Source organism: Tupaia chinensis, unplaced genomic scaffold (assembly GCF_000334495.1).
Source record: "Tupaia chinensis unplaced genomic scaffold, TupChi_1.0 Scaffold000498_1, whole genome shotgun sequence".
Lineage (NCBI taxonomy): Eukaryota > Metazoa > Chordata > Mammalia > Scandentia > Tupaiidae > Tupaia > Tupaia belangeri.
The window spans coordinates 3,926,747-3,937,827 of NW_006160010.1; positions in this window are offsets into that span (position 1 = coordinate 3,926,747).

The following is an 11,081-nucleotide window of genomic DNA, read 5'->3' on the forward strand; positions in this document are numbered from 1 at the left end:
GGGGAATGGGGGAGAATAGATTGCGGCGTGGCCCCCCCCCCCCGGGGGGGGGGGGTGATTTCTCGCTTTGTGTCTCTCTGTCTCTCTCTGTCTCTCTCTGTCTGTCTGGCGAGCGCACATGCCCTATAGCAAAAATCTCTCCAAAAAAAAAAAAAGAAGAAAGTGAATACGAGTAGTATTCAAGTAAGTGTGGAAAATGCTGAATTAACCTCAAACAGGTTTATCTCAAGATCTCTCAGAACTTTTAAGTATATAATGAATACTCAAGAGAAAGACCTCAAGCTCATTTAACAATTGAAGTTACTGAACAAAACTTTCAACTTGTAAAACATCAACATTCTGTAACACACTTTGGAAGGTTGGTTTATATGATCTCAAATACTAAGGAGGTAGCTGCATTTATTGTCATCCGCCCACGTCTGACACTGTCAATATAATAATCTAGTACACAATTTTAGGAATATGATAGTTCAGGTATTTAAAAAAAATACTCCTAGTTAAGAAAGAATCATTAGTAACTCTATTTTAACAAGATACGAACAAGCTGGAAATCTAAGTTTTGATTCATATAACAATGACAACTTGGCAATCATACTGAAAGGACTAACTAAGTCTAATTCACAAGAGTTTTCCAGAGGAAGGTTTTTGAATAAAACTGACAGCTCTTGAATGCTTAGTGGATTAAAAATATATAGTCATTTCTTAGTTATGACTCCAACATATTTTAATTTTAAATTAGTTTTTTTCTACCATTGAACACATTTCAGAATCATGCCTCCCTTTTCCCTATCAAGCACATGGTGTATGTTCAGCAAGTAGAAAGTAATTTAAATATTAGCTTAATCAAGATATAATTCTGACATTGCCGAGCCTGCTCGAGGGCAGTGGGCCCTCTACACTGCTTACAGCTAAGGCTTTGAAAGAGAAGGGCTTCACTGATATGTATTTACATAATTGTAAGGTAATTCTACTGTGTCCCAAAATCACATAAGAGCACTTGCTATTAATTTAGAATTACCTAATGTTTTATACAATCCAGACCACTTCTGGCTTTCAATTATAAAGATAAATGAGAACAATCTCTAGGAAGAAATACATTATGTTTTACAACAATAAATGATACTGCATTGTGGGATATAGTATCATTTTGTTTAAATTCATAGATAGTTCTAGCAAATATTCAGAAAAAAGATAATAACACAGTTACTCTTGAAGAACATTAACAAAAATCTTAACACAATTTGACAAAGATGTTTCCTTCTACTCATGAAGGATTAAGTCCTATAGGAACTGCCTTCTGTATCAGTCCCTAACTGCACTGCTGACACAAATACCTGAGACTGTGGGACCAGCAGTTAGCGTAACGGCTATGTCGCTGGACTCCCACGTAGTCGACTGCGGTTCAAACTCCAGACCAGGTGGCTTGAATTCACGCCAGGCACATGTGCGTGCGTGCCCAAGATCCCAAGAGGAGAATGGAGGAGAAAGGATTGTGGCATGGCCATCCCCCATGGGGGGTGATTTCTCACTTTCTGTCTCTCTGTCTCTCTCTGTCTGGCGAGCACACGCGCCCTATAGCAAAAACCTCTCCAAAAAAAATAAATAAAAATTAAAAAAGAAAAAGACAAATACCTGAGACTGGTTGATTTGTAATGTATATATACATATCTATAAATATATATATACACACACACAGACACACACAGACACACACATACACACACATACACATACATAGATACATATGTATATGTAAAAGAGGTTTACTGACTCACAGTTTTGGTGTCTATAAAGTCCACAGGGATAGACCTGGCATCAGACTAGCCTACAACTCAGCCAGCAGGAGCACAGACTATGGCAGGCACATGCAGAAAGAGAGCTGTGTGCAGCTCTCTCTTATAACAACCAGCTCTTACAAGGACTAACCCCTTCCCAGGAGAGCTAAAACTCACTGAATCTCTAGAGACATCATTAATCGACTCATGAGAGTGGTGTCTCCATGACGCATTCACCATGAACTAATCACTGCCCATTAGGCTTCCCCACCTGCCAAGACCAAATCCCAAAAACATGAAATTTTGAGGGACAAGCCATTATCCTAACCACTACATCTTCCAGTCATAAATATGGGAAAACTGGATAAAATATATAAAACATGAGTTTTCAGACAATATAGAACCGTAGGTTCCTGGAAAAAAAAAGGAAAACAAACTAGTTGAGCCCTCTGGTTATGCCAGTTTTTCATCTGGAATCATTTTCCAGGCTGTAAAGCAGAAATGGGGGTGGGGGGATCCAAACAGAGCCTAGCAGTCACAATGAGCTCAGGAGACAGAAACAGGCATCTGGGTATGTTGATACAACTCAAAATTGTGTGGAAGATTACCAGACAGAGATATCTCAACAGAGAGTTTTACAGATCTGTAGAGGGTCTCCTCTAATCTTTAGCCAAATATTGATCTAATATGCATAAAGTAAAATTCCTCAAAACCAAGGAAGGAAGTATAAGAAAGCAGTACCACAAAAAATTCCCAAAGTTTACACAGAGCTAAAAATAGTTTCCACCTGCCAGAAGAGAGATGCTATATAATACATGGGGTGTCAGTAGGGTTTGCAGTGAGGTTAACTTAGCCTTAGGCTAAAACCAAAGGCACTCTGTAACCCCTAATAAAGCTTAAAAGGAAACCATGAAAGGATAAAATAGATCCCAAATAATTTAACTGCATGCCATAACAAAGTCCAATAGCCTTTTTTCTTTTTTTTAAGCTCATTTATTTATTCCATGTGTGAAAGGGAGAGGCAGAGAGATACAGCACCCCCAATCAGAGTCTTGATACTGCAATGGACCCCCAGCTTCAGCCAGCCTAGATCATGGATCGGCACACACATGCCAGACATGCTCCGGGAAGTCTCCCGACATGAACTGGTAACCTTCCCATGTGGATTTGCCTCACAGAGAGTAATGTTTTGCTACTGCACCTCCATCTAGCCCCAGTCTAACACTTTTTAAAGGAAAAAAAAAAAAAACTAAAAAAAAAAAATTTAAAAACCCAGCACCCAACAACAGAAAATATATAATGTCTAGCATCTGGTCAAAAAAGATTGTGAAGAAGCAGGAAAATATGATCCACAGCCCAGGAAAAAAAAAAATCAATAGAAATCTGGAGAAAAATAGGGGCCAGTAGGTGGCATGGTGGCTAAGGCACTGGACTCCCACATGGCCAACAGCAGTTCAAGTCCCAGACCTGGCAGCTTGCTTTTTCACTTTCTCTCTCTCTCTCTCTCTCTCTCTCTCATGCACATGTGCATACACATGTCCTGCAAGTGAACTGACATGATACATAAAATTAAATAAATAATTCTTTTAGAAAAAAAGAAAAATAAATAGAATTATAAAGATGGTAGAACTAGCACAAAGGGACATTAAAACAATTGTAAATATGTTCCAGGATGTAGTTGAAAACATGAACATGTTGTAAAAGAAATAAAGATAGTTTCTAAAGACCCTCTAGAAATTAAAATATAAAATATGAAATGAAAATATAATTTAATTTAGGATAAACCCAGACTAAAAATGTCAAAATAAAAGGTCAGTAAAGCTGGAAAAGCCACAATAGAAACTATCCAAAATAAAGCACGAATATGAAAAAGACCTACCCAAAGTAAATGTAGTCTCAGTTACTTATAGAACAATATCATGAAGACTAATATGTAGCTGGAGTCCCAGAAAAAAAAAGTAAATGAGAGAAAAAAATTAAGAATCATCATAGATTTTCTAAATTTGGTGAAAAATATTAAGTCACAAATCCAAGAAGCTCAAAAAATCCTGAACAGACTAAACCTAAAGAAAATCACATATAACATCAAAATATAAGGATAAAATAATAACAAGGTCATAACAATCCACAACATAGTAAAACTTCTGGAAACAAGAAATAAGAAAAAAATAAAAATAATCAGAGAGAGAGAGAAAGAGAGCAAAATCTACATTTTGTGCAGGAGAATAAAATCAAGAATGACAGAGTATTTCTCATCAAACACCAGGCAAGTCAAAAGACAATGGAGTAAAATCTTTAATGTACTGGAACAAAATAACAACAACATATTTTACACCTAGGAGAAAAATGAAAAAAAAAGAAGAACAGAAAAAGATAGTGAAATAAAAACCCTTTCCTACAGATAAATACTGAGAAATTGATGTGATCAGACTAGCGCTGTAAGAAATGTTAAAATAAGTTCTCTCCGCAGAAGGATAAAAACTATACTGGAGGAAAATGTAATTCTTCAAAAAGAAGTGAAGATGTGACTAGAAATAATATTCTTCTCACTTTTTAATCTCCTTAAAAGATAGCTGTTATTTCAGGCAAAAGCAATTACAGTGTATTGTAGGACCTTGTGATATAAGAAACTTTTATGTGGTCTGTGCCCCCAGTTCTTGAGACAGAGCTCCTAAAACCTTTGTAGCTATAGGTACTAGAGGAAGATTTTGTTCTAATAATTTGTCTTTTTATTCCAGTTCCTGATGCAGACCTCCTAAGACTTCTGTGATTTCCTGAGAGATAGGAGTGCCTGACACAGACTCCCTGAATTCCTTGGAATTTTCTGAGTGATGGGAGCATACTTTTTTCAATGAGGCAACTTTCGGTAGGCTCCTGGAGAGCTACAGGATAGGCCCTGGCTGTCAGGTGTACTAACCATGTGAGTAGAGGGTTAGAACTCTTAGCCCCACTTCCCAGGCTCCAGCAAAGGGAGAAGTACTGAAGGTTAAACTGAGCCGCAGTGACCAATGATTTACTCAACCAAGCCTACATGATGAAGCCTTCCTAAGAATTCATGAATTTCATGGTTCGAGTACTTCCAAACTGTTGAACACATGGAGGTTCCTGGAGGGTGCTGCACCCTGGAAACACGTGAAACTCCAGGTTTTCTTCCCAGATGCATCTTTTCCACCCAGGGTTCAACTGCTTCCTTACTAATATCCTTTATGATAAATGGGTAAACCTAGAGAGTAACCCCATAAGATCTGTGAGCCTCTCCAGCAAATTAACCAAATGCAAAAATGAAGTCATGGGAACCATTGATATATATTTGGCTTGTCATAAGTTGCTTTGGTTTGAATATGTCCCCTCAAAATTTATGTGCTAAAATTCTGTCATGGGCCAGTCCATGGCCTGGTGGTTAAGGGCACTGGATCCTAAATAGTCAACTTTGTGGTTCAAGTCACAGACACAGATGCTTGAAAAGAATGCTCATGTTCATGGGTGCCCCAAAATCCTGGAAAGAGGGAGAAATGGAGAGGGACTCTAGCATGGCCATTCCCCAGGGGCGTGTGCTGTCTCTCTTTCTCTCATGATCTCTCTGTCTCTATCTGGTGAGCATACACTCTGGTAAAAAAAAAATTAACTTGGTTGTACTATGAAGGTATTAAGAAGGTAGAAACTGACTATGGTGTTGAAAGGTGGGAACTTTGGGAGATGATTAGGATTAGAAAAGGTAATCAGTGTAGGATACCCCCCATGACTGAATATTGGTGGGTTTATAAAAAAGAAACAGTAAGACCAGAAAGACAACGGACACAGATACAATCTCTTGCTCGCTCCCTTTGTGATGCCCTGCACTGCCTCAGGACTCAGCAGGGAGTACCCGCCACTACTCTACAAGAAGATCCTCACCAGAAGAACTTTCTTGACCTTGGACCTCCAAAACTGTGACCTAAATAAGCTTCTATAAATTACTTAATCTGTGATATTCAGTAATTAAGCAACATGGAATGAACAAACGAGACTTTGTGACAGGCAACTAAAGTAGAGGCATTTTTATGGGAATGAGTCCTTACCCTGTGAGAGCTACTGCTCTCTCCAGATAGACAGTGTTAGAGCTAAGTGAAGCAAGCCAGACTATGAAAGCGAGACAGTGTTATGTCCCCACTCAACATAAAGCCAATGTCTGCACTCTATGGCAGAAACTGAAATCCTGGAAGATACAAAAGCAAGGAGAACCATGGTGGATACTAGAGAGAGTGTGGGAGGACAGTGGGGGAGGGCGAGAGGAAAGCAATCAAGAGGAAAAAAGAACCAAAACATTTAAGGGACACAAAAATGGAAAATTATCTGTTGATGATAGCATGTATAATAATATCTTTAATTAGACTAATATATAGTGTATTCATATTGGTGGGTTTATAAAAAAGAAACAGTAAGACCAGAAAGACAACGGACACAGATACAATCTCTTGCTCGCTCCCTTTGTGATGCCCTGCACTGCCTCAGGACTCAGCAGGGAGTACCCGCCACTACTCTACAAGAAGATCCTCACCAGAAGAACTTTCTTGACCTTGGACCTCCAAAACTGTGACCTAAATAAGCTTCTATAAATTACTTAATCTGTGATATTCAGTAATTAAGCAACATGGAATGAACAAACGAGACTTTGTGACAGGCAACTAAAGTAGAGGCATTTTTATGGGAATGAGTCCTTACCCTGTGAGAGCTACTGCTCTCTCCAGATAGACAGTGTTAGAGCTAAGTGAAGCAAGCCAGACTATGAAAGCGAGACAGTGTTATGTCCCCACTCAACATAAAGCCAATGTCTGCACTCTATGGCAGAAACTGAAATCCTGGAAGATACAAAAGCAAGGAGAACCATGGTGGATACTAGAGAGAGTGTGGGAGGACAGTGGGGGAGGGCGAGAGGAAAGCAATCAAGAGGAAAAAAGAACCAAAACATTTAAGGGACACAAAAATGGAAAATTATCTGTTGATGATAGCATGTATAATAATATCTTTAATTAGACTAATATATAGTGTATTCATGCTGGGAAAATTCATTTTACAGGCTATAATGATAGACAGTGGTTGAATGTTTAAAAAATAAATTTTAAAAATAAATAAAATGAATTAATACAAACTTTATTTAAAAAAAGGAATTAGGTTAAATTATAGGGCACTCGGTTACTTTCCACTGGAGGATTTTCTCTGCACACATTTTGGTGACTGGAGGTGAAATGCTGAGTATTGCGCTGGGTGTGAGCGAAGGGCAGAAAAGGTTGGTTTTTGTTTTATAACTCACAAAATATGAAGTAGAACGTATAACAATCATAACACTATTGTAAGATTCTTAACCCATATGTGAAGTGGTATTTTACTATTTAAAGGTAGACTATGGTAAGTTAAAGATATATATTTTAAACCCCAGAGCTTTCACTAGAAAACTAAAATAAAGATGTACGGGGCTAATAAATCAACCGAAAAAAAGATGGGACAAATAGAAGAAAAACAACAAGATAATAGATGTAAATCAACCATGTCAATAATTGCATTAGCAATTGTCAGATTGGATTTAAATGAAGGAAAAGCAAAGACAATGGGGGAACTGCTTTAAATATAGACACAAATAGGTTCAAGTAATTAAGTGCAAATCGTTGTATTATGTAAACACTAATCAATAGAAGCTGAAGAGTCTGTATTGACATCAAATGAAGCAGACTTCAGATTAAGGAGTATACGGGATCAAAATGAACATTTCATATTGATTATGAGTTACCACATCAAGAAGACATAATAATCTGTTCTTATGTGTGTGTACCTAATAACAGAGCTCTAAATTCAAAATTAAAGAGCAAAAATTAATAGACCTGGAAAAAAAATTAGACAACACTGCAATTATAGCTACAGATTTCAGCATATCGTTCTTCATAATTAGATAAAATAAATACACAGAAAATAACTAAGGCTATCAAAACTCTCATCCAACTTGACCTAATTGACATGTATAAAACACTACAAATAACAACAGCAGAATACACATTCCTTTCAAGTATACATAAAATATTCATCAAAACGGATCAAATGCTGAGCTAGGAAAAAGTCTCAATAAATTTAAAAGGGTTGATATGCAAAGCAAATTCTCTGGCCACAACAGCATTAGAACTAAAAATAAATAACAACAAAATATCTGGAACACCTCAAATATTTAGAAATTAGACAACATACCTCTAAATAATCTATGGAAATGTATAGTCTTAAGCATTTAGATTAAACACAATTACTCAGTGATATAAGTTTCTAATTTAAGAAAGAAGAAAAAAAGGAGCAAATTAAATCCAAAATTACCAGAAGGAAGGAAGCAATAAAGAGTAGAAAACAGTAAAACAGAAGAAGGACTAACATTTTAGAAAAATAAATTAAATAAAAATCTGGGTCTTTGAAGAGACTCATAAAATTGATAAACTAGCTAGAATAGTCAGGGAGAGAGGATACAAATGATGAGTAATAAAAAAAGGAAGATGGGATATCACCATAGATATGTGGACATTAAGATAATAATAATGAGCAACAATTACGACCTATTTTATGCCAATAAGCTTAAAAAACTAAGACTGAATGCACAAATTCTCTAAAAGATACAAGTTACCGAAGCCAAGTAGGCCTGTATCTCTTAATATTTTGTCACACACACACTAAAAAAAAAAAACAAAAAAAACAAAAACAAAAAAAAACCAAAAACAAACAAACAAAAAAAAACCTCCAGGTACTAATGGCTTCAACGCTAAATTCTTCCAAACATTTAAGGTAAAAATAATATCGACTTCGGGGAACCAGCAGATGGCATAATGATTACATCGCTGGACTTCAATATAGTCAACCGTGGTTCAAGTCCTGGGCCCAGTGGCTTAAAATTAAAGCTGGGCACATATGAGTGAGTTTCTAATATCCTGAGAGTAGAATGGAGAAGGGATTGCAGCGTGGCCAATCCCCTGGGGGAGAAGGGGACCTTCTTCTCACTTTCTGTCTCTCTGTCTCTCCAGCAAGCACAAGCACCCTAGAGCAAAAATCTCTCTAAAAAAACAAAAATAATAATACCAAATTTTATGCAAACTCCTCTAGAAAATGGAAGTATATAAACACTTCTGAATCCATTCTATAAAAATAGATTAGCTATTACAAGGAAACAAAAATCAATCTCCATTATAAATAAGAAACATAAATACTCCTTAACAGAATTTTAGTAGCATGAATCCTGCAAAATATAAAAAAGATAGGATGTAACATCAAATGGAGTTTATCCCACACATACGAGGTTAATATTCAAATATGTGTCAGAGTAATTCATCATAGTATGTAAAACACACATACACAAAGAATTATCTCAAAAAATATAGAAAAATCACTCTTTTCCAGAAATGTAATATATTTGGAAAAACAATCAATATAATTTGCCATGCTAACAACAATGTATACTTCAATAGAGCTGAAGGAAAAACTACACACACACGCCCATACTCACCTCAAAAGATGCAGGGAAAGCATTTGACAAAATTCAACCTTTCATAATAAACTGAAAATAAAAAGGAACTTCTTCAAACTGATAAAGGACATTTACAAAAAAAAAAAAAAAAAACCTACAACTAATGTCATACAAATGGGAAGAAGACTAAATTATTTCCTCCTAAGACTGGAATCAAAGCAAGGATGCATGTACTAACCACTTCAATTCAACATTATACTAGAGGTCCTAGTGAAAAAAATAACAAGCATATAAATTGAAAAAGAAAAATTCTTTTTTGTAGCTGACATGACTATTATTATTTCTATATTATAAATCTACAAAAATTAAACAAAGACCTACCAGAACTAATAAATGAGTTTAGCAAGTTTATATGATTCAAAGTCAATATGTGAAAATTATTTGTATTTTCTATGTTCTACCAGTAACTATTTCTAATAGCAACTGAAACCAGAAATCATTGGGAATAAATTTATCAAAATGTGTATGAGATCTGTACAATGGAAACTACAAAACACTGCCAATAGGAATTTTAGAACAGTTACATACATGAAGAGGTGTATTATGTTTAATAAATTAGAAGATTCAATACTCTTTTTATGTGGAGGGTTTTGCATTAGGGCACATGAGCTCACCAGGAAGAAAGAGACAGAGACATTGAGAGGGAAAGTGAGAAATTACCCCCCAGGGAGGATGGCCACACTGCAATTTCTTCTCCTCTATTTTCCTCCCAGGACCTTGGGCACACGCATACAAGCGCCTAGTGTGAGTTTCAAGCCACCAGGTTCAGGACTGGAACTTTGGTTGGTCATGTAGGAGTCCAGCAATGTAACCTCTATGCCACCTGCTGCCCCAGAGTCAATACTTTTTTAATGTGTCAACTGTCCCCAAACTAATCTGGATATTTAACACAATTACAACCAAAATTCTAGAAATTTTGTAGAAATTGGCATGCCTGCCCATACAGTAGTTCTATTTGTAGATCTTTGAGGAACCTCCATATTGTTCTCCACAGTGACTGTACTAATTTACATTCCCACTGACAGTATGGGAGAATTCCCTATTCAACACAGTCTCACAAGCACTTACCATTCTTCATTCTTTATTAATTTATTTATCTTACATACTTTCACTGAACATCACCACAGCATACCAAAAGTGATTTTTCAGTCAGAATACACTGTTAAGTGGCTTGATCATACATGTTGTCATCAACAAATAATTTTCCATTTGTTTCTTGTGTGTGTGTGTGTGTATATATACATATGTGTGTGTGTATATATACATATACATATATATATAATTTGCATTGGTTGAGTGGAGGGAATCTGCTTGATATATCTGATCGATCTCTAGGATAGGGATTGTCATTCTTTTTTTGTCATGATCTCAGTCTTCTATCCATAGAAATGGAAACAGTAATATACATTTGGATGTGTAGACCTCATACTATGCTCATATCGAAAAATACATAGTCTAAGAATGCAGTCTTTTTCCTGCTTCTCTGAAGGTAAAATAGCCAAGAAGAGGAGGCTCAGGGATGATACTGAGATATTTCCAACACTAGCCTTGTATAGCTTAGTGTTCAAATGTATTCATTTTTTAGTTGCCAGAGGGTGATGAAATACAGGATGAAAATATGAGATACAGAATGAAGAATGGCACTTTGATATCCTGTAGGAAATGGTGAATGTGAGCATCTTAGCAATAGGAGGGGTTCTGGCTAGTACTGTCCTTGAGTATAACGATTTTGGAAGCCTCTAGCAAGCCTCTAGCTTATGCTTCTGAAACATCTACTT